Source organism: Apium graveolens, chromosome 8 (genome assembly GCF_009905375.1).
Source record: "Apium graveolens cultivar Ventura chromosome 8, ASM990537v1, whole genome shotgun sequence".
Taxonomy (NCBI): Eukaryota; Viridiplantae; Streptophyta; class Magnoliopsida; order Apiales; family Apiaceae; genus Apium; species Apium graveolens.
Genome location: NC_133654.1, coordinates 100,923,580 through 100,947,584, shown reverse-complemented (window position 1 = coordinate 100,947,584; position 24,005 = coordinate 100,923,580).

Sequence of the window (24,005 nt, the reverse complement as noted above, 5' to 3'; positions counted from 1 at the left end):
TCAACTTGGCAACATTCTACTCCAATAGTTAGCAACCTTTAATTGTTGCCTATGTGGTCCCTTAAATTAAATTGTAAGTGACTCATAAACTAAAAAAGGCATTATTGATATAAACTTTTTGCATTTGTAATGTATTTTATCCATTTTAGGAAGTTGCCAAGTTTTGGCAACCTTGGTAGGCAACCTCTTGGCAACCATACAACTCTAATAGGTTGGCAACCAAGGGTGCCATGCCACATAAGGTTTGGTAATCTCTATTGGAGATGCTCTAAGGGCTACTGTCAACAAGAAGGAATAGAATTTGATGAAACTTTTGCTCCTGTTGCAAGACTTGAAGCCATCAGAATTTTCTTAGCCTATGCAGCCCATGCCAATTTTAAAGTCTATTAAATCGATGTCAAAAGTGCCTTTTCTGAATAGAGATTTGGAGGAGGAAGTCTATGTCAGTCAGCCTCCTGGTTTTGAAGATCCAAATTTTCCAGAATATGTCTACTATCTTTTGAAAGCACTTTATGGATTGAATCAATCACCTAGAGCCTGGTATGATACTTTGTCAAAGTTTCTCTTAAATCACTTCACAAGAGGTACTGATGACAAAACTTTATTCTTTAGAAATATAAATGGCTCTACAATACTTGTTCAAATTTATGTAGATCATATTATATTTGGTTCTACAGATGAAAAAATTTGCAAAAAGTTTGCCAAATTAATGCAAAGTATGAAATGAGCATGATGGGAGAACTAACTTACTTTCTTGGTTTAAAAGTTAAGCAAGTTAGTGATGGAATATTCATTAGTCAAACCAAATATATTTATGATCTTTTAAAAAAGTTTGATCTAATGGATTGCACATCTGCAAAAACTTCCATGGCCACTGCAACTAAACTTGAATTAAACACTACTGAAAAGTCTGTGGATATTTCAAGCTATAGAGGCATGGTTGGCTCACTTTTGTATTTAACAGCAAGTAGGCCAGATAAAATGTTTGCTACTTTTCTTTGTGCTATATTTCAGGCTAATCCTAGAGAGTCTCATTTAATAGCTATAAAGAGAATTTTCAGATATCGCAAGGGACCACAAAAACTTGGCACTTGGTACCCTAGATATTTTGGTTTTGATCTAACTGGTTATTCAGATGCAGATTATGTAGGTTGTAAAATTGATAGAAAAAGTACAACAGGAACCTGTCAATTTCTAGGAAAAAAGCTAGTATCCTAGTTCAGTAAAAAACAAAATTCAGTTTCTACTTCTATAGTTGAAGCTAAGTATATTGCTGTTGGTAGTTGTTGTGCACATATTCTATGGATGAAAAACCAATTGTTGGACTATGGTCTACAAGTGGACATAATTCCTATTTTCTGTGATAACACAAGTCTAATTGCCATCACTGAAAATCCAGTACAGCATTCAAGAACAAAGCACATAGATATCAAGTACCACTTCATTAGGGAACATGTGACGAATGGTAGTGTGGAACTTCATTTTGTACCAATTGAGAAGCAGTTTGCAGATATCTTTACCAAGCCACTTGATGAATCCACCTTTACTAGGTTCGTAAGTGAGTTAGGTATGCCTAATTACTCTTAAAATCATTTCTGATAATTTTGTAAGCTGAAATGAAGCGAGAAACTTAATTGATTTTTCTATTTTAGATGAAATTTTGGCTAAGTAAAAAAAATCATCTCGACGGATGTTCATTATCCATTGAATTTGATCATCCGTAGAAATAGAATAGTTTGGTAAAAATCAATTACTTTTCTGGATTATTTTAAACCCGAAGGATAATTGCTTTATTCTCATCCGTCGAATTGTCTACATCTTAGCCATTAAATTCCTGAACATTATCCATCGGATACACTTACAGTCTGTAAGTATATCACGACGGATAATTGACAGAATTTTGATAGTTTATTTTACTTTTAAATGGCTATTTTGGGAAATTCTCATTGGGTCTTTAATGTGACGGCCTCAACCCCAGGGTCAGGAGTTGACGTCACCAATAACAATCCTAACAATCATAATTCAGTCCAACTCATTAATAATACATAACTACGACCCCTTTACCAAGACCTTTTCCAGGTTTAAGTATGACTTAGGTTACCCAACTAACACAACCCAAGTTACTTTACACAATCCTGACCGCTAATTTAATGCAGTAACTCAACAGACCTCATCTGGTCTGAACACAGCTACCTCAAAGGAGCCTGACACGAAAGGAGCTGGAACTCTGCCCTGACTACCGCGCAAGAATCTCTTAGGTATCTGTAATACATATAAAATATTCTGCAAGGGTGAGCAATTACTTGCTCAGCAGCACCACTATATGAATAACAAGTAAAACAGTTTAAAGTAAAGCAGTTATAGGAACAAAATTTATAACTTGCCAGAAACATGTAAAACAGGAATAAACTGGATATCAAAACTAGCATGCTCTGTAAAACAAGATCAAATATTGTGTGTTGTGCATAAAAACCATAGTTCAATTTTAACATGCTATCTCCATTTTCAAACCTTTTGTTCCATTACAGGAACCATAAAACGATATGTCCCGTTACGGGGACCCAAAGCCATTTGTTCCATTACTGGAATCACAAAATCACAATCAGATATGTATTGGATGTTATCTAGGGATGGCTGATCAGGCCTCCACATAAATTATCTAGGATAGTTGGTCGGGCTATCACACAAAATGTCTAGGAAAGCTGATCAGGCTTTCACACAAAATCACCGGATCCGCAGAGACTGGCTAGGTCTCTGATTATCTATGCTGGACTAATCGGTTATGTAATGCGCGCAACTGAATTAGCCACTTACGCAACGTTATCCAATATCTGATTCATTTTATCCAGTTTCAAAATCACTTTTACCTATCTCTTGTTAAAATCAATTCTGTCATAACACACTATTCAAAACCTCTTTTCCATTTTTAATCACACTTTAGAGATAAGTATTTTCAGGAGTTACTTTTCCCCAAAACATAATTTTAAACAACATTTTCAAACACAGGGAATACGTAACTTAAAACGTTTCTGTTCCTGTTCAAAAATAAAACAACATTTCATTCATATATACTGAACCATAAAAGAATGGTCAGGGGTACTTGCCTTGCAGAGCTTTACCACTACTACCGATCGACCTTGGACTAACTTAGACACTCGGCTTTACCTCCTTACTATCAGAGTATCCTGGATCCGACTTCAACATTCAGGTCCTTCGCTTAAAACTTTGCTACGCTTGTCGACTGATCACTAGGTTATCTTTAGTTCAATTTCACTTCTGGAGTCCCCCAACTAGAACCTACAGAGCCGAAATACCCTATGTTAGATGTTTAGGTATTCTTGACATATCCTCGACACCAATTCTACCCAACGATATTCAAACCCGACTCGTAATTATATACATTATTACAATACAATAACACATCCAATAGTCAGGGTTCACGTTCTCGAGAAATCGGTTTGGTGTTCATTTTCAGAAAATACGTATACTCATCATTTTACGAAATTAGGGTTACTGGATTTTGACAAAACATTCACCACAATATACAATCAGGTTTCGCACAAGATATATGTATATACTTATTTATACTTGTTCAATGTTCCGATAATTACAGGGTACGTCCCGCATTTTTGAATTTAATTTCCAAAAATTCGGGAAGTACCTAATCTGTTTATCGGCCTACCCGTCGAACAACTCGACGTCTCAACAATCAATAAACCAACAATCCAATCACTACAGTATCACAATCCACAAATACAACTCACCATCCGAACCAAATTCATAACTCGAACGCCAGCAAAATTTCTAAGATAATTAAATATGTTTCAATTCGAATATTAATATACGAACTAAATTATTTATTTTAAAATGTTAGGACTCAGATAAACATCATCACCGTCCACCGTCGGCTCGCCGAGGCTCATTGCCGACGACAGCAAAATTCGCGGGTTCCCGATAATATTCGGGTTTCCAACACGAATTTCACCAGTTAAATCTCGAATTATTTAAAATAAATATTCGAAATCATCAAAGTTTCATTCGAGTATATATAAAAATATTGTTCGAATAAAATCGAATAAGTCAATCAACATGGACGCAGCAGCAACAGAAAAAACAAGACAGCTACGCGTGCATACACGCACCTCACCGCCATCTCGCCGATTTCCATCTCTCCGGAAACCGGCGAAAGGCGGAAAATGGCGAAGCAATTACGACAACTGTAGAGATATAGGCGACCCAACACAGAGAACACCCACCCGCACACATATACATACATATTGATATATATACATATATATGCAGCAAATGAATTGAACTGAAGATCAGGGAAAATCAGGGGAAATTAGGGTGGAGCACGGGATTCACAGAGGGCAGAAGAGAAAGAAGAAAGGGGAGTAATCAAAAGAAAGAAAAAAACGAGGGAGTGATAGCACAGAGAGAGTAAGAAAATTTGTGAGGTATAGAGAACATATATGGAGGTTCCGTTTGTCTGTGTTTGTTTATTTTATTTTATTTTTTTAAACCAGCAAGCAAACAACACAGGGCAGGAATATTTACTTATACTCCGCCACGTATCAAACTGGATAAGCATAATCCCCTGCATTACGGTTCTGTCCCGAATTTTCAATTTAACAAATTAGTGTGCGATTAAATAAACCCGAAAATTACAAAAATAATTTTAAAATATTATAAATATCCCGAAGTTCACAAACACATAAATTCCGAAATTTTAAAACAATTTTTAAAACGCACTTTATACCTGCTTTTTAACAATTAACGAAACAAGGCGCGGGTGAAATTAATCTTAAAAATTTCTAAAATAATTTTAAAATTCTCAGAATACTACGAACTTAATAAAATATAAGTTTCATAATTTTTGAAGATTTCCATAATTAAATATGGATTTTACCATTAAACACACTTAGAAAATCATTTAAAAATAAATAATTAATAAAATATTGATTTCTCAATTTTATAAAGTCCTAAAAATAATTATTGAAATTTTAATGTCATAAATTTTTTTAGAGAGATTCCAAGTATTTATGGAAATAAAACTGCAATAACACCATTTTTAACAACGATACAAAATCATGCAATTCATTAATTAACCACGCAATTCAATTCCACACACTAGTAATCACATACACATAGTGACAGAGTAATAACCCACATAAATATTTTATTAATTATTTATTCCATAATTGCACATTTAAATAATAATAAAAATATACGGGTCGTTATATTTAATTTTTATCTTTAATTTTTATCCCATTTTATCTGAGAATACATAAAAGCCTTACTTCAAGTTTATTTTAGCTTTTATCTTTTTTCTATTGCAATTAACTACTCTCTTCCTCTTCAAAGCAAAATTATTCTTCTCTCTGCAAATTTCCTTGCTTTAACAATGGCACCAGTAGTAAAGATCATATTTCAGTCAGGATTCATATATGAGAAGAACAACTTTGTAGCACTAGTGAACAAAGAGATTCCAGCATCCGAGGAATATCACAAAATGATGGATTTTGTGAAGGGATGCAAGCTTAGCTATACCATGGTAGAATCACCCACAATCTACTGTGAAGTTGCGGAAGAGATATGGACTACTGCTGTATATCAGTCTAATGACAAAACCATCACTCTCTCCATTTAAGGTAAAGAACATTGCATTAACAGTGATAATCTTGTCATTCAAAACCCAACAAACAAACTGAATTGTTGGGTTCAAGAAAGAAGAGTAATAGAAGATTTAAACAGGGTTGATCATCACAAGGAATTCCCCCTTGTTTGTTTTCCTATCATGGATGGCCCTCAGGTAAGTGAGGTAAATTCTTCTGTCTCTACTCCTCCTACCTCCCAAATTTCTTTGCCATTGACTGTGGTTATGACATCTGTGTCAATGACCCAACAGATGCCTACCCAAGCCACAAAATCCAAAATTTCAAAATCAAAATCAAAGAAACCACACTCTGGTGTCTCTCAAAAGATGTCAGTTTCAAAATCTACCAAAACCAAAGAGGGGAGTGTGAAGGGTGGTAAGGTTGGTGAGGGATAGGGTGAACATAAAAGAAACCCTAAGAATAAGGATGGAGAGGTGAGTGTACCCAAACCAAGCCACACCATAGTTTCCCAACAAACTGTGGTGCTTAATAAGGAAATTAGCACATCTCTAGTTTCATCCTCCCAAAACGATGCTACTATTGAAACAAGCTCCCAACCAGGAGCACATGCCAAAGAGGTTAGGGACACTGAGTCACCCCCAAACTTATACAAGAAAGAAGAAAGCTAGAAAACTTGGGGATGCACAGGGACACACACAGTGCAAACTGCAGCTAAACACTCAGTTATTGCACCATCTCAAATCCAGTTTGATGTGGCTCCAATAAATATGGGATCATAGCCAAAATCTTTAACAATTGAAGCACCAATCACACAAAACTCTCCCACCAATTCTCTGGATGTGGATATGATACACACATCAATCTCTAATTCTCCTTCTTTAACTCTGTTGGAGAAGCCAAAATTCAATGCAAGTGAGCATCATCTTTCAAATGATTTGTTGGCTCACTTTCCAATTCTTTCAGGAACTGTTGAGACTTCTGTGCCTAAATTATCATCAATCTACACAGAGTCCACAATAGTTTCAACTCCAAACTCTATCATTTCCTCTATTCCGGTGGATATTGTTCATCCATCGCCTAGTAATTGTATCCCGACGGATGTGCCTTACAGCAGTCATCCGTCGGCTATCCTAACTACTACCCTGATGGATGTTCCTCATCCATTGGTACTCTCTACACAAGCTGATTTTTCAACTATTGTTACAAGTGTAGATGAGTTAGTAGTTGTACAATCACTCTTAGGTTTGAGGAAAGGGAGTGAACAGAGTGAGAGGCTAAGTTGCTTTCAGGAAAAAGGAGAGGAAATGAGAGAAAATATGCAGGCTATTTCTTCCAGCCTGGAAAAAGTGAGTGAGGGGAGTCCCACCTTAGTAGGTGAAGGTGAGGGTATGAGGGTGGTGAGCCAAGGGGAGCCCTTGATGCAAAAACAGAGAGAAAATGAGAGAAAAGCAGGTACATGAGAGATAAAAATGGAATCCATTGATAATGAGTCAATGAATGTCAGTGATGCAGAAAAAGAGAAACTATTTTAGCAAGAGTATCAAGCTATAATATATTCTATCTCTTTGGATGCAGAGACATTTACTCATCCTGTTACAGCATATCAAATTTTGGCTGAACAGGGTAATGAGGAGGCTGAGAAGCTACTAAACTTGGTGCATACTACAGCTTCAATGCAGAGGGCTAAAGATGCCATCACAGCCATGCCAGCCCCATCTAGTGATGATGTTGACTATGGAACCGGTGGTTCTGGAGATCTTTTTGGGGATGAAGATGGTGATGAAGAAGAGTTTATGGACATAGGGGGAGAAGCAGGCCCTAGCTCCAGTTCAAACACTCCATCTTGGGTGTTTTCCAAGGAATATGATGCGCAACACTTTAAGTCTACCCTCTTCCACATCATTCAACAAACACAGACATCTCTTCAAGCCACCACCAATGCAAACACCAAGAAACTTCTACAAGCACATCTCAACTCTCTCCAACTACACAAAATCTAGTCTCTTTAATATAATCAGGATGTCACTGCCATTAAAACTGAAATAGATCAAGTCAAGCTGGCTATTTCTGATAGATTGGATTCCAAGTTTCCAAACACAACCATGCTTGACAAACAGAGACAACTCAGGAAAAATACTGATCTAACTATGAAGGTAGACTCCCTGGATACAAGACTAAAAGCACTGGAAGCTTCTCTCACTACAATTCATTTACATCAAGCTCAACAAACAAAGTTGCTTCAAAAGGTAGTGGCTGCACAGACTTCTATCTCTACTCAACTTGATGATAACAAAAAGGGGGAGAAAGACTCAATTGATCAAGTTAGCCAAGAAGAGCCAACAGGTGAGGGGGAGAATGTGCTAAACATACAAGTCAGTCAAGTAATATCTCCAGAAATTACTTTTCCTAAGCCACCTATCTTGGACAATATTGATCTGATCCAGATAGCAGCTGTTAAGTTGAATTCAAAGTCAGATTTTACAGAGCTTGATGTTGCAACAGGTGAAAAGGAATTAGATGATAAATGGAAGAAAATTGAAGAAGCAATTCAGAAGAAATTTGGTCCCATTGAGAAACCTAACAAGATCTTTCATCACTTCTCTCAAGTCAAGCAAATTTCTGTGAATGAATTGAGTCTAGATAACTTGGAAAAGGGCCAACCTTCATGCATAAAGTCTCCAAAAGCCAACATGGTTTTGAAGCCCAAAATAAATTATCCAAAGTCATCTGACAAAATCCCTTGGATCTTATGTTTGAAACTCCAAAGCCATATGAAAAGAAGTTGTTGGCAAGGTCCATTGCATTCTTCAAAGATCCAACTGACTCAGTACAAAAGAAAAGAATTGCCAAAATCTACAGGAATGGGAAATAAATCTGTGTGGTGGCTGGACACCCTCAGTTTGCAGAAGCTAAAAAGGAAGAAAAACAAAGAATCAAGCAAGAAAAGACGCAAGCTGCTTTAGAGGCTAAGGAGCTCAAACAGAAGAAGGAGCAAGCTGATATAGTAGCCAAGCTTCAAGCTGTGAAAACTGCAACTGAGATTTCTGAGAAACAACCAGTAGTAGCTAAAGATCAGGATCATAAAATGCATAAGGAACCTCAAGTGGAAAAGGAAGTTCAGATACAAGCTCCATACCAAAAGAAGATTGGATTTCAATAATGATGAGATGGAAGATTACATTCCCAACCAGTCTACATCTACTACTCAAATATCCAAGCCCTCAGTGGTGCATGAGGAATTTAAGGTGGATCCTACTAAGAATTTTCATGGTGAGCCCATAGTTCCCAAGGATGAGCCAATAGACTGGGAAAGTTTGCCTATTTCTGAGCTTAATATACCAATCTTTAGCAGGCTAAAGAAGAAAAAGACAAGAGCAATCAAGGAGGTCAAGCCTGTGAGTCTCAGAACCAAAACCCTAACCAAAGTTAAACCAACTGTCAACAAGGAAGATCTTCTATACATCTATGATATCAAGGAATTTTCAGACATCAATCTCTATATGGACGAGCTAGAAGAAGTGAGAGCAATTGATGCTCACATGAATCTCCCTGAAAGACTGGTGTTCAAGTAAAAAGGTGGGAAAGAGTTTACATGGCCCCTTCACAGATTCTTCAAGAAAGCTGTTCTATTTTGATAATGATCTTCTCATCCTTCAAGAAAAATTTTGGATTCAATGTGACAGCCAAGAAATTGGTTCTAAAGAAGATAGAAGAACTCAGGAGCATAAAAGCCTCAAATACACGTCCAAGAACTCTATCCATTCCCTTCACAGGAAATACAGTGCACTTGAGGCCTTACTGGCTGATGAAATTTATGGATGATAAAGGTGTTAGAAGATTCTTCAGATTGGAGGACCAGTTGAGCATCTCAAGAAATGAGACTTTATTGGAAATGAAAGAAAAATTGGATCTATCAAATGCTGAAGAATATGAATTTCATAGACAACTCCAAAATCAAATAGAAGAAAACAACTAGAAGCTTGGGAAGAAATCAACACAATCAAGGAAATAGAAAACATCTGCTCAGACTAGAGGAGCACCTTGATAATGATTGTGAGAACTCTTTGTACATTTTACTTTGTTCAATTTTTAAATAAACTATAGCACTTACAAGTTTTATCTACCATAATTTTATCTGTACATTTAGGGTGTTTTTTTATCATCAAGTTTCTCTTAATTTATGGCTACAATTCCAGTAGACATAATTTGGGGGAGATTGTTAGGAATATGTTATGAACTTGATGATGAATTGAACAAAACACCTTAGTAGATTTTAACTTAGTGTATTTGTAGCTCTCGACGGATGTTCTAATATAGTCCTGAAGGATGACAATTTGACATTCATCGAGAGTGTAGCTTATGTAATAATAAGTCTTGTAGCACAGTTCTGCAAACAACAATGTTTTAGTTGAGTAGATTCTGTAGGATTCTTTAAGTCATGTTGACTACTAGATTGATATGCAGAATAGGTTGGCTAATTATAAATATAAGATGTCATGTAATTCTGCATAAGTGAAATAGAATCAAGTGACAGAAAGACTCCCGACGGATGATATGCAAAGACTCTTGACAGATAATCAACAAGGCTCCCGAAGGATGACCAACATAGTCCCGGCGGATGATGATATTCAAAATAGCAGTTGACAGTGACAACACAGTCAAATGTATCGGGTGTTTACAAATGGAATGTGATATCCTAATTGCAGGATTTAGAGAACAAAGAAGCATTACCATTTCCATGCAATTATGAAGATATTCCAAGATGCTGGATAGAGTAATGTAGTAGCATGAAGTTAGACTAGATTAAGTTTGTCTTATTGTCTTGTCTTACTATCATGTAACTTGGTGATATAAAAACCAAGTGTAGCAAGTAGAACAACTAGCTGAGTAAGCATTATTTTTAGAGAGATAGAAAAAGTTGTATCTATTAAGAATCTCTTTGTAATTCTGTAAGTTCTCTTGTAAGCAGCTGTGTGCTATTCAAGAATTACACAATTCACAACTTTATATATATCTCTGGTGGATAAGTTCAAATCCACCAGAAAGTTTAAAAGCCTTGTGTTTTATTGCTTTTTGTTTTGATTTCTATTTTTCTTTCATTCCGTACTATTACAAATCAAGCGCAGTTATATACTAAGTAAGAACATTCTTAAAATCAGAAAAAGTAGCCAGAATTACATTCAACCCCCTTTTGTAATTCTTGTTGCATTGTTTAGGATTAACAAACGCACCATGCGAGACTCTCTAATCTCACCAACTAACTTTCGGGAGGGGACTCTATGCATCCCAGCAACATCCTGTGGTAAGCCCAACTGTAAATCTATATCGTGGTCTCCGATCCCTTCAGCAGGAGCCATCTGGAATATTTCTAGGACTGGAGCATATATAGGTAGAAGAAATGGAGCTGCTGCTGGTGGAAACTCTGGCTTAGCCTCTGGAAAAAACTGATACTGAAGAGGTAATAAGGGTAGTAGCAGTGTCTCAAAGAACTCCATGGGATCAAACATCTCTATGGGATCCGGTAACTTCTCTAGAGGTGGTTCTGGCTAAGGGGGTACCTATACCGGAGGTATCTATACCGGGGCCTCTACTGACACTAGTGGAACCACTGGGGCTACTGGTCCTGTAACTGTCCTCTCAGATGATGAAACAATCTAATAATATAACCAAAACACAAGAAAAGAAAGGGTCAACTTATCATCCCTAGAACTTACAAATTCCTAATCTTAAAAGCTATCTAAACCTTAATAATCTTATCCCTGTCTTATATGATCTCCCTATCTTATTTTAATCATAATGTTCTTGTTTCAGGGACCAAAACCTAAAGCTCTGTTAGGTCTCAATATGTTTGTAGAAGGGGGTTGAATACAAACAATATTGTTTAATCGAATAAAATACGGAATAAAAAGTGAAACAAAATTCAAGTTAAATAAAATTATTATTAAACTTGAAAGGTGTTACAACAACGGTATCGTTTACAAGGGATTAATCTCAAATCAATTATCACAAATCTAGAATAAATTCGACATGAACTTTTTCTATTTTTGCAATAAAAAGATCAAATGCTAAAAGCGATTTGAGATTAAGTTCTAGGGATTTCGATCCACTAGATAGTTACACAAGAACAAAAAAGGTATTTCTAGTGGATTGGATTTAACAATAAATACTAGAAATAAATGATCTGTGAATTTGCAATAAGTTCTCTGCAGCTTTTCTTTTTGTTCTGTGTTCTGTTGTGTGATATTCAATGCACTGCTCTCTCAAGAATGATCTGCTTCTTTTTCTTTTTATCAATCAACCCGAGAGAAAAGAGCTGGCATGACAATCCAATTACCTCAGCAAGACTTTCGGTAGGACTATCCTTAGAACTAGCAAGACAATCAGACTGAACTAGCAAGACTTTCGGTATGACTATTGATTGTCATATCGATTGTCATATTAGTACAAAAGATTGTCTTGCTGAATTAAAATAGATTTTTAATCAAATAATAATTCTGAATTAATTAATCGATTAATTCAATTAATCAATAAATTAATCTTTGCAGATTTAATTTATTTTCTTAATTAAATTATATGACTTAATTAATTAATAGAGAATTAATACCAATCTTGAGCAGCAACCATTCTTCTGAAAACCTTCTGAAAATCACTGTCAATTACGAATAAATTCCACCACTTCAATGTTGACACTCGATGTACTGTCTGGTTCATGAGTGAATAACTTCTGTGATGTTTCTTCATGCCTTGACCTTGATACTCTTGATTTTCTTCAGACTAAATCCTTGTAATTAATTGATACCCTGACGAGATCTCTGTCACTTGATTAAATCCACAACCTTGATTTATATCACTGAGGCTTGATCAATTTCTTGAACTTCTTCCAGTGAATTAATTCCTCAAGTCTGTAGACGAACCTTGTTTCTGAATCCTTTGACAAATATTACTTTGCGAGATCTCTTTGACGGTAGATCCACTATTTACTTATTACATTTTTATTTGAGTTGAGTTAAATCCTCGAATATACAAATAGGCTATGACATATGCCTTACAATCTCCCCCTATTTGTTTGTTAGACATGAGGAGGGGAGTTTATGCCTAATTCTCCAATAGCAACATTGTAATCATAACCTATTTCAGATGTTTGATTAATAGCTTGCTTACTGTAGAACTCTTTAGCCTTCGAACAAAAATTGAAGTAGGCTCTAACCTTAGTCTCAAGACCGGTGATCTTGTCTTTGAGAATAGTTTCGAGTTTTCTATAACAGTCAACTATATTCTCTAGAAAAGATACTTGTTCTTTTAACTTGTCTTGATTAATGTGCACAAGTCTTAATTCATTGACCTCTTTCTCAAGGTCTTTGATCTGTAAACTTAACAGTTCATTATCACGACGAGCATAATCTAAGTTACCTCCTAGATGATAAACTAATTCAGCATCAGTATATTTTACCTCTTTTCTTGATGATGAAGCTTTTCCATCAATAGCCATAAGAGCAAGATTCTCATCTTCTTCATCTTCACTATCAGTATCATCTCAGCTTCTTTCTTTTGCCAGGTAAGCCCTTTCAGAGTTACTCTTCTGATTTGAATCATAAGAGTTCTTCCTTACTTGCTTTGGCTTCCTGCATTCTGTGGCAAAGTGTCCCAACTCATTGCAGTTATAGCATCTAATAGTGCTCCGATCAACCATCCCTGTTTTGTATCTACCACTACTGGTGTTAGAGGATGAAGATCCACCTGTCTGGAATCTGTTGTAGTTGGACTTGTACTTGAACTTGGGATTTCTCTTGAATCTGACATTGGAGAATCTTTTGACAATTTGGGCCATTGACTCATCTTCCAATTGCTCCAGCTCTTCCAAGGAATAAAAATCATCACTGGATTGATTTGTAGTAGTAGGATCATATTCTGCTACTATCACATTTTCCTCAGCCTTGGAAAACTGTACCATTCTCTCCGACTGTTGAGATTGTTATTGTTGTTGACCTTCAGCTACAAGAGCAGTAGATGTGCTGACCATTCTATCTTTCCCGTAGACTTCCTTCTGCTGAATCTGCTCCAACTCATAGGTTTTCAACACACCATAGAGTCTATCCAAAGAAATCTCACTCAGATCTCTAGCTTCTCTAATGGAAGTGATTCTATGTTCAAGATGAGTTGGCAGTGTTAAAAGAAACTTTTTGTTGACCTCCCTAATTGAATAATATTTCCCATTTATGTTTAGGTTGTTGATCAACGCATTGTACCTCTCAAACACTTCAGTAATTCCTTCTCCTGGATTTGATTTAAAATGTTCATACTCAGAGGTTAGGATCTCCAACTTGTTCTCCCTAACTTCCTCTGTACCTTCATTGATCACCTCAATAGTTTCCCAGATGTGTTTGGAATTTTTACAGTTCATCACATGTCTGTTCATCAAGGGATCGAGGGAATCAACTAAAATTAACTGAAGGCTGGCATCCAAGGAGGCTTCTTCTTTTTCAGCAGGAGAAAAATCCTCATGCTCTTTTGGATAGGTTCTAGCTTTGGTAATCACAACATCATCTACTATCACCTCTGGTTCAATAACCATTGGAGTTGTTGGACCCTTCTTTAACAAGTTCAGATATTTAGAATTTGCAACTTGTAAAAACAAGAGCATCTTCTTCTTCCACATGATATAATTTTCTTTATCAAATAGTGGAATTTTAACGGTTCCAACTTTTTGTGAAGTCATTATGAATTTTTGAATAAATAAAAATTCAAGGATTTGAAAAATCACAAAAGTCTAAGATCTTGATTTGCAGAAGGCTCTGATACCAATTGTTAGGTCTCAAAATGTTTGTAGAAGGGGGGTTGAAGACAAACAATACCGTTTAATCGAATAAAATGCGGAATAAAAAGTGAAACAAAATTCAAGTTAAATAAAATTATTATTAAACTTGAAAGGTGTTACAACAACGGAATCGTTTACAAGGGATTAATCTCAAATCAATTATCACAAATCTAGAATAAATTCGACATGAACTTTTTCTATTTTTGCAATAAAAAGATCAAATGCTAAAAGCGATTTGAGATTAAGTTCTAGGGATTTCGATCCGCTAGATAGTTACACAAGAACAAGAAAGGTATTTCTAGTGGATTGGATTTAACAATAAATACTAGAAATAAATGATCTGTGAATTTGCAATAAGTTCTCTGCACGTTTTCTTTTTGTTCTGTGTTCTGCTGTGTGATATTCAATGCACTGCTCTCTCAAGAATGATATGCTTCTTTTTCTTTTTATCAATCAACCCGAGAGAAAAGAGCTGGCATGACAATCCAATTACCTCAGCAAGACTTTCGGTAGGACTATCCTTAGAACTAGCAAGACAATCAGAATGAACTAGCAAGACTTTCGGTATGACTATTGATTGTCATACCGATTGTCATATTAGTACAAAAGATTGTCTTGCTGAATTAAAACAGATTTTTAATCAAATAATAATTCTGAATTAATTAATCAATTAATTCAATTAATCAATAAATTAATCTTTGCAGATTTAATTTATTTTATTAATTAAATTATATGACTTAATTAATTAATAGAGAATTAATACCAATCTTCTGAAAACCTTCTGAAAATCACTGTCAATTACGAATCAATTCCACCACTTCAATGTTGACACTCGATGTACTGTCTGGTTCATGAGTGACTAACTTCCGTGACGTTTCTTCATGCCTTGACCTTGATACTCTTGATTTTCTTCAGACTAAATCCTTGTAATTAATTGATACCCTGACGAGATCTCTGTCACTTGATTAAATCCACAACCTTGATTTATATCACTTAGGCTTGATCAATTTCTTGAACTTCTTCCAGTGAATTAATTCATCAAGTCTGTAGACGAACCTTGTTTCTGAATCCTTTGACAAATATTACTTTGCGAGATCTCTTTGACGGTAGATCCACTATTTACTTATTATATTCTTATTTGAGTTGAGTTAAATCCTCGAATATACAAATAGGCTATGACATATGCCTTACAAGCTCTGATGCCAAACTGTAGCACTGTCCAAATTCGGGGTCTAGATCTGGGGGTTACCTACTCATCTTTAACATAATACAAACCTGCATAACAATTATACAAGCATATATTTAACCATTTACATCTATCCAGGATCTTTACGGTTGAGGTATGAAGATAAGAACAACACACTACATTTAGTCATTTATTACAACCCAAATTTAGAAACTCATAGAACTCTCTTTACTACAAACCAACTATCTATACATGTGTTTAAACTAACTTCATTTTTATTCAAACACACACCACATCTATCTACACTACACCTGCTTAGGTAGCTCAAAGCTCCTTTCTTTAATCAGGATTAGCACCTTTGGTGCCAGAGGGTCCCGCTGTTTGACTCACTTCTTTACCTCTCGAGTCCGAACGGGTTTCATTCTCTGTCTTAACTGAAAAACAAAGCGAATAACATCAATAGAGGTGAGCCATAATTGTTCAGCAAGTCCACAATATATACAAACAGTATTATCAAAAGATAAATAAATCGGTAATCTAATTGTATCTATAAGATGTATTTCGGCAAAGAATAATGAAGGCCACTATCGGCGATTATCAATAAACTAGACTGGACATAAGATTAACATTCGTACATATATCCTGATAATCAGTCAGGATACAATATAAATCTATACCTACCTGTATAAATACATTCGGTTACCCAGGCTCTACGACCCAAAGCAGGGATCCGGTTAAGTCCGACCTATAGGATCATATTTATACCTGGTCCTTATTATCACCATCCAGTCCACAGAGGAACATCCGGAACAATCGATATGCTTTGATGTATCCCAACATCAAAATATACCAGGATATGTATATATATAATGTGTAATCTTTTGGAATATGAATAGAGCATTCAACGTAATAAGAGAAATTATGAATCGAAGTGAAATTATCATCAAAGGAACATTAGTTGTGTATCAGTGTTTAGGAACAGGAATTATCAATGTATACTGAGTTGAGAATTTGAATAAAAGAAAGCAATTCACTATTCTGAATTTAGAATAGGGAAAAACTTTCCTGGTACGCGTTCTACCTCGGGTATATTACAATTACATACCACTGGCTTGCTTTGCCTTGCTGGACTCGTATCTATCAAAAAAGATACTCATTTAGTTGACTCGGATCTTAATCGTGTCGCGATTCGACTCCACGTAGCCCTTATCATCTACTCGTACGAGTATAACTGACTCGTATAATAATTACTAGCAATTAGGACTCGATTAACCACATAAATCACATAGCACATAAGTTATATAGTCATTATATGCTTAAAAATATTTTTAGAATCGAAATCAGATCAATATCCGCATTATCGAACAAGATCTAGCCCGTCCCTAATTTTCGGAATTTATTAGACTCGTACTTATAATTAATAGGATCTATAAATAGATAATTATCGAATGCCGACTCGATTCCAAAAGAAATTAAGATTTGAAACTATTTTTTATTGAAAACAAGTCATTTTTCTGAGTCTAAGGGCTTTTGTTTCGTTTAAATCGGATAAACGGTTCAATTATTAAGTAATAAATAAGAATAAATCAATTTATTCTAAATAATTGAGCCTCAAATATATCTTTAAATAATTATTTAGGGAAAATTCCATAATTTTTGGAATTAAAATAAATTATTTAAAATAAACTGATTAATTATCAAAATAATTAATCAATTTAAATAAATAATCAAAAAATAATCAAAAAATCAAATTATTACAGAAATAAATAATTCTCAAATTTTAGAAAATATTTCAGATTTATTTATAAAATAAATCAATTATTAATTATATTCATTTTATTAATTTTTTTAAATAAATAAAACTGAATTTTAGAATTTATAAAAATAAAAGTTAAAATAAAACCCAAAAACAGTTTTCATAAAATTGAAATGGTTTTGAATGGATCAAAACCGGGTCATTTAAACGGGTCAAATTCTGGGTCATGAAGAACGTGACCGGAATATGCCCAGAAACCGACGACCCATTTTCAGGCTAAAAACAACACCGTTTGGTGCGTTTTTCAGCTGGGTTTCATTCCAAACAACTACAATAATTCATCTCCGACCAAAACCAACCAAAAAATCCCTGTATCATCTTCTCCGGTGAAATCAATTGAAACTTCGGCCAACTATCGTTTTTTTATTTGTACAACAAACTTCACGTTTTATAGCTTACAAAGCTTGTTCAGTGTATAATCAAACCCCTAACAGCCTATATACCTTAGCTTCTTTAAAATAAAAAATGTATGAATCAAAATTTCATATAAACCCTTGATAGGGAATGAAATAAACCCTGATTGCGTAATTAAATCGCATTAACTGTATTAACATTGGGCTGGCGGTTAAGCCCATTAGAGGAGGCCCAAGACCCTTGATAGGGGCCCAAACATAGCCTAGGAATATAATTGGTTAAGACCAGATACGGTCCAATAACGAAGCCCAATTGGAAAGGGCCCAAAACCCTGAATATTAATTAATTTCGTAATTAATTAATAAAGGAAAAATCAGCTGTTAAGTCCCAATGAGGATATAAATCCTTGTAGATTACCCCCAAGGGACCTGATAGGATAAGAAATCAGTTTCCTACTTCCTAGGACTACAAAGTTCATTCTAATTCTGAGACTTGCCCACCAAGTCTCCTAACCCAAGTCCAATTCAAGGACTCCCAAAATTTATATAAGGGGCCTCACCCCCACAATTAGAACTATGTTTTTTACTTGATCCTCCTCACACAGCAAGGTACGTAGGCATCTTGTTAAGGTAGATTGGGTCACGAAACATAAGAGCAGTCAAATCAAGCCTCGAAGCTCACGTTCCCTAGTAATAAATACAGGAATTATTATACCTAAGTTTTTGATCCATAACATTTGGCGCCGTCTGTGGGAAAGCACAACAACAACCATGGCGAGAACACGGAGTGGAAACAACACCCTTGGAGGTACACCAGCTGCAACAACCCAAGCGATTTCGTTAATAGTGGAGGTACCTCCGCATTCAACCTATGCCACCACCCAAGGAGGAGCCCAGGTTGGGGCAACTGAACCTCAACCTCAAGGGACGATTCCCACGGCTCCTCAAGGGACGAATCCCCAACTTCAACAGCTGCATACACTTGTGAATTCTCGACCCGTTGGGTATGAGTATTCAACTATTATGACCACTAACCCCCTTATAGGATGCCCCTTTACCCCGTGGTTGGAGGAAGTGGGCATGCTGGACGGAGTGAAGCACGGATGCAAACACCCCCTACATACAGGGTTTGGCACCTATCTCGGAGGATTAGGAATTTTCTGGTCCTTATACTGAGAGAGAATCCAAATCTTCGGATGATGAAGTGGCCCCAAGAAGGAGACGTGCTGGCAATGAGCCGATGCATGATGGTAACCAACGTCCTAGGAGCACCCGAAGGACGAATCCCCAAGAAGTGCAGGAGAGAATCAGTGCTCACAAGGCTGAGATTCAAAGGCTGAAGCATGACTTGGAAGCGCACCAGGCTCCTAGACCCTCACTACCACCTAGAGGGGGAAATCCTCCTCCAATCATAGACCTGGATGGTCCATCACATAGAAGGACTATAGTCCCAAGAGCTGATCCAAGCAATCTTCTTCCCCTTGGAGATCCTAATGATTCTACTCCACCATTCACTGAAGAGATAATGAGTGCCCATATCTCAAGGAAATTCAAGATGCCCACTATCAAAGCTTATGATGGCACTGGAGATCCCGCTAACCATGTCAGAACGTTCTCTAATGCACTGTTGTTGCAGCCCGTGAACGATGCTATTAAGTGTCGGGCATTTCCTCAAACCCTGTCGGGAATGGCTCAAATATGGTATAGCCGTTTGCCTCCGAATTCTATTAGGTCTTTCAGAGAGTTAAGTCAGGCTTTTATTAAGCTGGTCATCAGTGGGAGAGAACATGAGAAAAGCTCAGCATCCCTCATGAGCATTGTGCAAGGAGCAAAAGAGTCCTTGAGAGACTATCTGAATCGTTTCACCAAGGAAGCCTTGAAGGTCCCGGATCTTGATGACAAGGTGGCTATGATAGCACTGCAGCAGGGAACTAGGGATGAGTTCTTCAAGATGTCGTTGGCCAAGTGCCCTCCTAGAAGAATGTTACAGATCCAAGATAGGGCCGGGAAGTACTTCAAAATGGGGGAGAGCATGAGGAAGACAATAGTAAGTAACGAGCCCACTGGAGGCAAGAAGCGGAAAACTGATCTGGAGTATATTGCTAAGGACAAGTATCCTAGAACTGAGGAAAACACGAACTCAACCCCGAAGAAGGGAGGACCTGGGCAAAAGTTCACTGAATATGCTAAGTTGAACGCTCCTAGAAGCCAGATCTTGATGGAAATTAAGAAAGATAGAGATATTCGTTGGCCTAAACCTCTGAAGGTTGATCCTACCAAGCTAGATAAGGGAAAATATTGCATATTTCACAAGGATGCTGGTCATGACACCGATGAGTGTAGACAATTGAAAGATGAAATAAAGTTTCTTATTCGAAAAGGAAGGTTGAGTAAGTACACTGGAGATGGAGGAGATAGGAATAACAATGGAAGAAGGAAATTTGATGATCGTAGGAGGGACGAAGACAATCAGGGGCGAAATCCCCAGCCTAGGGGACCGGTGATAAATACAATCTCTGGAGGACCGCGACCCCGAGGGCCTGTGATAAACACCATCTTTGGAGGACCGACTGTTGCTGGTTTATCTAAGAACTCAAGGAAAGCATAAACTAGAGAAGCTATGCATATTGTTGGGGAAGCCCCGAAGAGGGCCAGGACAGGAGTGACAATGGCATTTGATGATTCTGACTTGGAAGGTGTGAAATTTCCTCATGACGACCCGCTGGTCATAACACCGATAATAGGGAACAGCCCGGTAAAGAGAGTCCTTGTAGATAATGGTGCTTCAGTGAATATCTTGCTCCATGACACCTTTTTAAGGATGGGTTATAATGATTCTCAGTTGACCCCAACTAATATACCGATATATGGATTTGCAGGAGTGGATTGCCCCGTGGAAGAGATAATTAAGTTGCCAACAACTATAGGCCAGGAACCAAGGCAAGCAACACAGATGTTGGACTTTGTGGTGGTGAAGGCTAGTTCAACTTACAACGCTGTCATGGGAAGAACAGGGATACATGCTTTCAAGGCAGTCCCTTCTTCCTGCCATTCAGTTATGAAGTTTCCCACTCGGGATGGGATTGGAAAAGAGAGAGGAGATTAAAAAATGGCTAGAAGTTGTTATGTGGCCTCTATGAGGGCAGATGGAGTCGGGGGCAGGTTCTGCCTATTGAAAATCTGGATATCTGAGAGAATGATGAGAAAAGAGATAAGCCAGCAGAAGACTTGGTTTCGGTTCCTCAACCCCCGAGGATCCTGAGAAAGTGACTTTCGTTGAAGCCACACTAAAGGAGCCCCTTAGAGGGAAGTTGGTGTAATTTTTGCAAAAAATTGTGATGTGTTTGCATGGTCGGCAGCTGATATGCCAGGCATAGACCCATAACTGATTACTCACAAGCTGAATGTGGATCCGAATCGAAAGACAGTGAAGCAAAAGAAAAGAAGTTTTGCTCCAGAAAGCCAAGAAGCTATAAAACAGGAAGTAGAGAAGCTCTAAGAGGCTGGTTTTATCGAGGAGATATAATTTCCAGAATGGTTAGCAAACCCTGTGATGGTAAAGAAAGCTAATGGAAAATGAAGGATGTGTGTAGATTTCACTGATTTGAATGACGCATGCCCCAAGGACTGTTTCCCATTGCGAAGGATAGATAAATTGATAGATGCTACTACTGGACATGAGATGCTGAGCTTCATGGATGGATTTAGTGGATACAATCAAATCAAGATACACAAGGATGACATCCCAAAAGTATCATTCATCACTGCCTTTGATGTTTATTGTTATCTTGTTATGGCATTTGGTCTTAAGAATGCAGGAGCCACCTATCAAAGGTTGGTAAATAAGATTTTTAAGGATCTTATTGGCAAGACCATGGAAGTTTATGTCGATGACATGTTAGTCAAGAGTCTAGTAAAGACTGACCATATAACCCATTTGAGGGAATCTTTTAAGGTCTTGAGATACCACAAGATGATGTTAAATCCTGCAAAGTGTGCTTTTGGAGTGGGATCTGGAAAGTTTTTGGGATTGATGGTCTCCAGGAGAGGAATTGAGGCCAATCCCGATAAAATAAAGGTAATCCTGGACATAGAGCTACCAAAAACTATAAAAGATGTTCAAAAGCTCAGTGGAAGGGTTGCTGCATTGGGGCGATTCATCTCCAAGTCTGGGGACAAGTGCTTGTCATTCTTCAAGTCTTTGAAGAAGGTTAAGGATTTTGTATGGAGTGAGGAAAGCCACAAGGCATTCGAAGAATTAAAGAAATATATGGCCCAGGCCTTGCTGTTAACCAAGCCAGCTCTGAATGAAGTTTTATACTTGTACTTGGCCATTTCAGAAAATGCCTTGAGCGCTATATTGGTTAAGGAGTAACTTAAAATCCAGAAACCCGTATACTATGTTAAAAAAAATCTGCATGGAGCTGAGTTGAATTATTCAACTATTAAGAAGTTTGTTTTAGCCTTGGTAATGGCTTCAAGAAAGTTACGTCCTTACTTTCAAGCTCATCAAATTGAGTTGCTAACAAATCAGCCCCTGAGAAATATTATTCATAGTCCCAAGGCTAGTGGGAGGCTGATTAAGTGGGCAATAGAGTTGGGAGAATTTGACATCAAATATATGCCGCGAACGGCAATAAAAGCTTATGCATTGGCTGACTTCGTGGTGGAATGTACCATACCCCACCAAGAAGTCGGGGGGCAGGAAGATATTATACCTCAAGACAAGGAAGTTGATAAGGGGGACAACGAAAAGGATGATAAGGAGAAGGAATATTCGGTTCTTTATTTTGATGGAGCATCGAAAACAAATTCAAGTGGAGCAAGGTTAGTTTTACAAAGCCCCAATGGGTTCTTGATTGAATATATTATAAAGTTAGACTTTACAACCACAAATAATGAGGCAGAATATGAAGCTCTGATAGCAGGCCTCTGCCTAGCAGGGACACTGAGAGTCAAGAACTTGAAGATCTGTGGAGACTCGAAGTTGGTCATATCCCAAGTGAAGGGAGAGTTTGAGGCAAGGGATGATACGATGGCTAAGTATGTCCGCCTATTAAGAGCTGTGATGACTCAATTCGATGAGTGCCATGTTGAGCACATCCCTAGGGAGGAAAATGCTAAGGCGGATGCATTGTCAAAGTTTGTTTCGTCTGAGATAGAAGAAAGTTCAGGAAGCGTATACTTCCACGTTCTGAAGACACGGAGCATTGATGTTAAGGTTGTAGCTCCTATAGGGCTGGGACGTCATGGATAGATCCCATTAAGGCCCATATCGAAACTGGTTGGCTGCCAAATAACGTGACTGAAGCACGGAAGTTGGCTGTTCGAGCACTGAGATACTCCTTGATCGATGGGATTTTGTATAAAAGATCTTATATGGTTCCTTACTTATGATGTCTCAGACCCGATAAGGCATGCTTGGCTCTTGAGGAGGTACACAAAGGTATCTGTGGGCAACACTTGGGGGGCAGAGCGCTGGCTCATAAGATACCCCGTTTAGGCTTCTATTGGCCAGAGATGATGGACGATGCCAAAGAGTTTGGAAAGAAGTGTGATCATTGTCAGAAGCATGCACCGGTTGTTCGACAACCCCCTGAGATGTTGACTTCTATCAACTCTCCCATCCCCTTTGCCATGTGGGGAATGGATATACTTGGGCCTTTCCCCATGGCCACGGCACAAAGGAAGTTCCTGATTGTAGCCATTGATTATTTTACAAAATGGATTGAAGCCAAGCCTTTGGCCAAGATCATGAAACATCATGTGCCGGTATGGAATTCCCCGCATTCTAGTCACGGATAATGGAACACAGTTCAACAATGAGGAATTTAAGAAGTATTGTGAGGAGAATGAAATTGAGTTACGATTTACATCTGTGGCTCACCCGCAAGCCAATGGGCAAGCGGAAGTGGAGAATCGAATAATCCTGGATGGGCTAAAGAAAAGGATCAAGAAGTCAAGAAATAACTGGGTGGATGAAATACTCCCGATTCTATGGGCCTATAGGACCACCTGTAGGGTCACCACTGGAGCAACTTCCTTTATGTTAGCAGATGGGGCAGAGGCGGTTGTTCCTGTGGAGATATCACATTCGTCTCCCAGAATCCAAGCTTTTAATGCTGAAGAAAATGAGGAGGGGCAAGATTAGTCCTGGATCTAATTGATGAAATACGAGATGAGGCACATGCAAAGATAGTGGAATATCAGAAAAAGG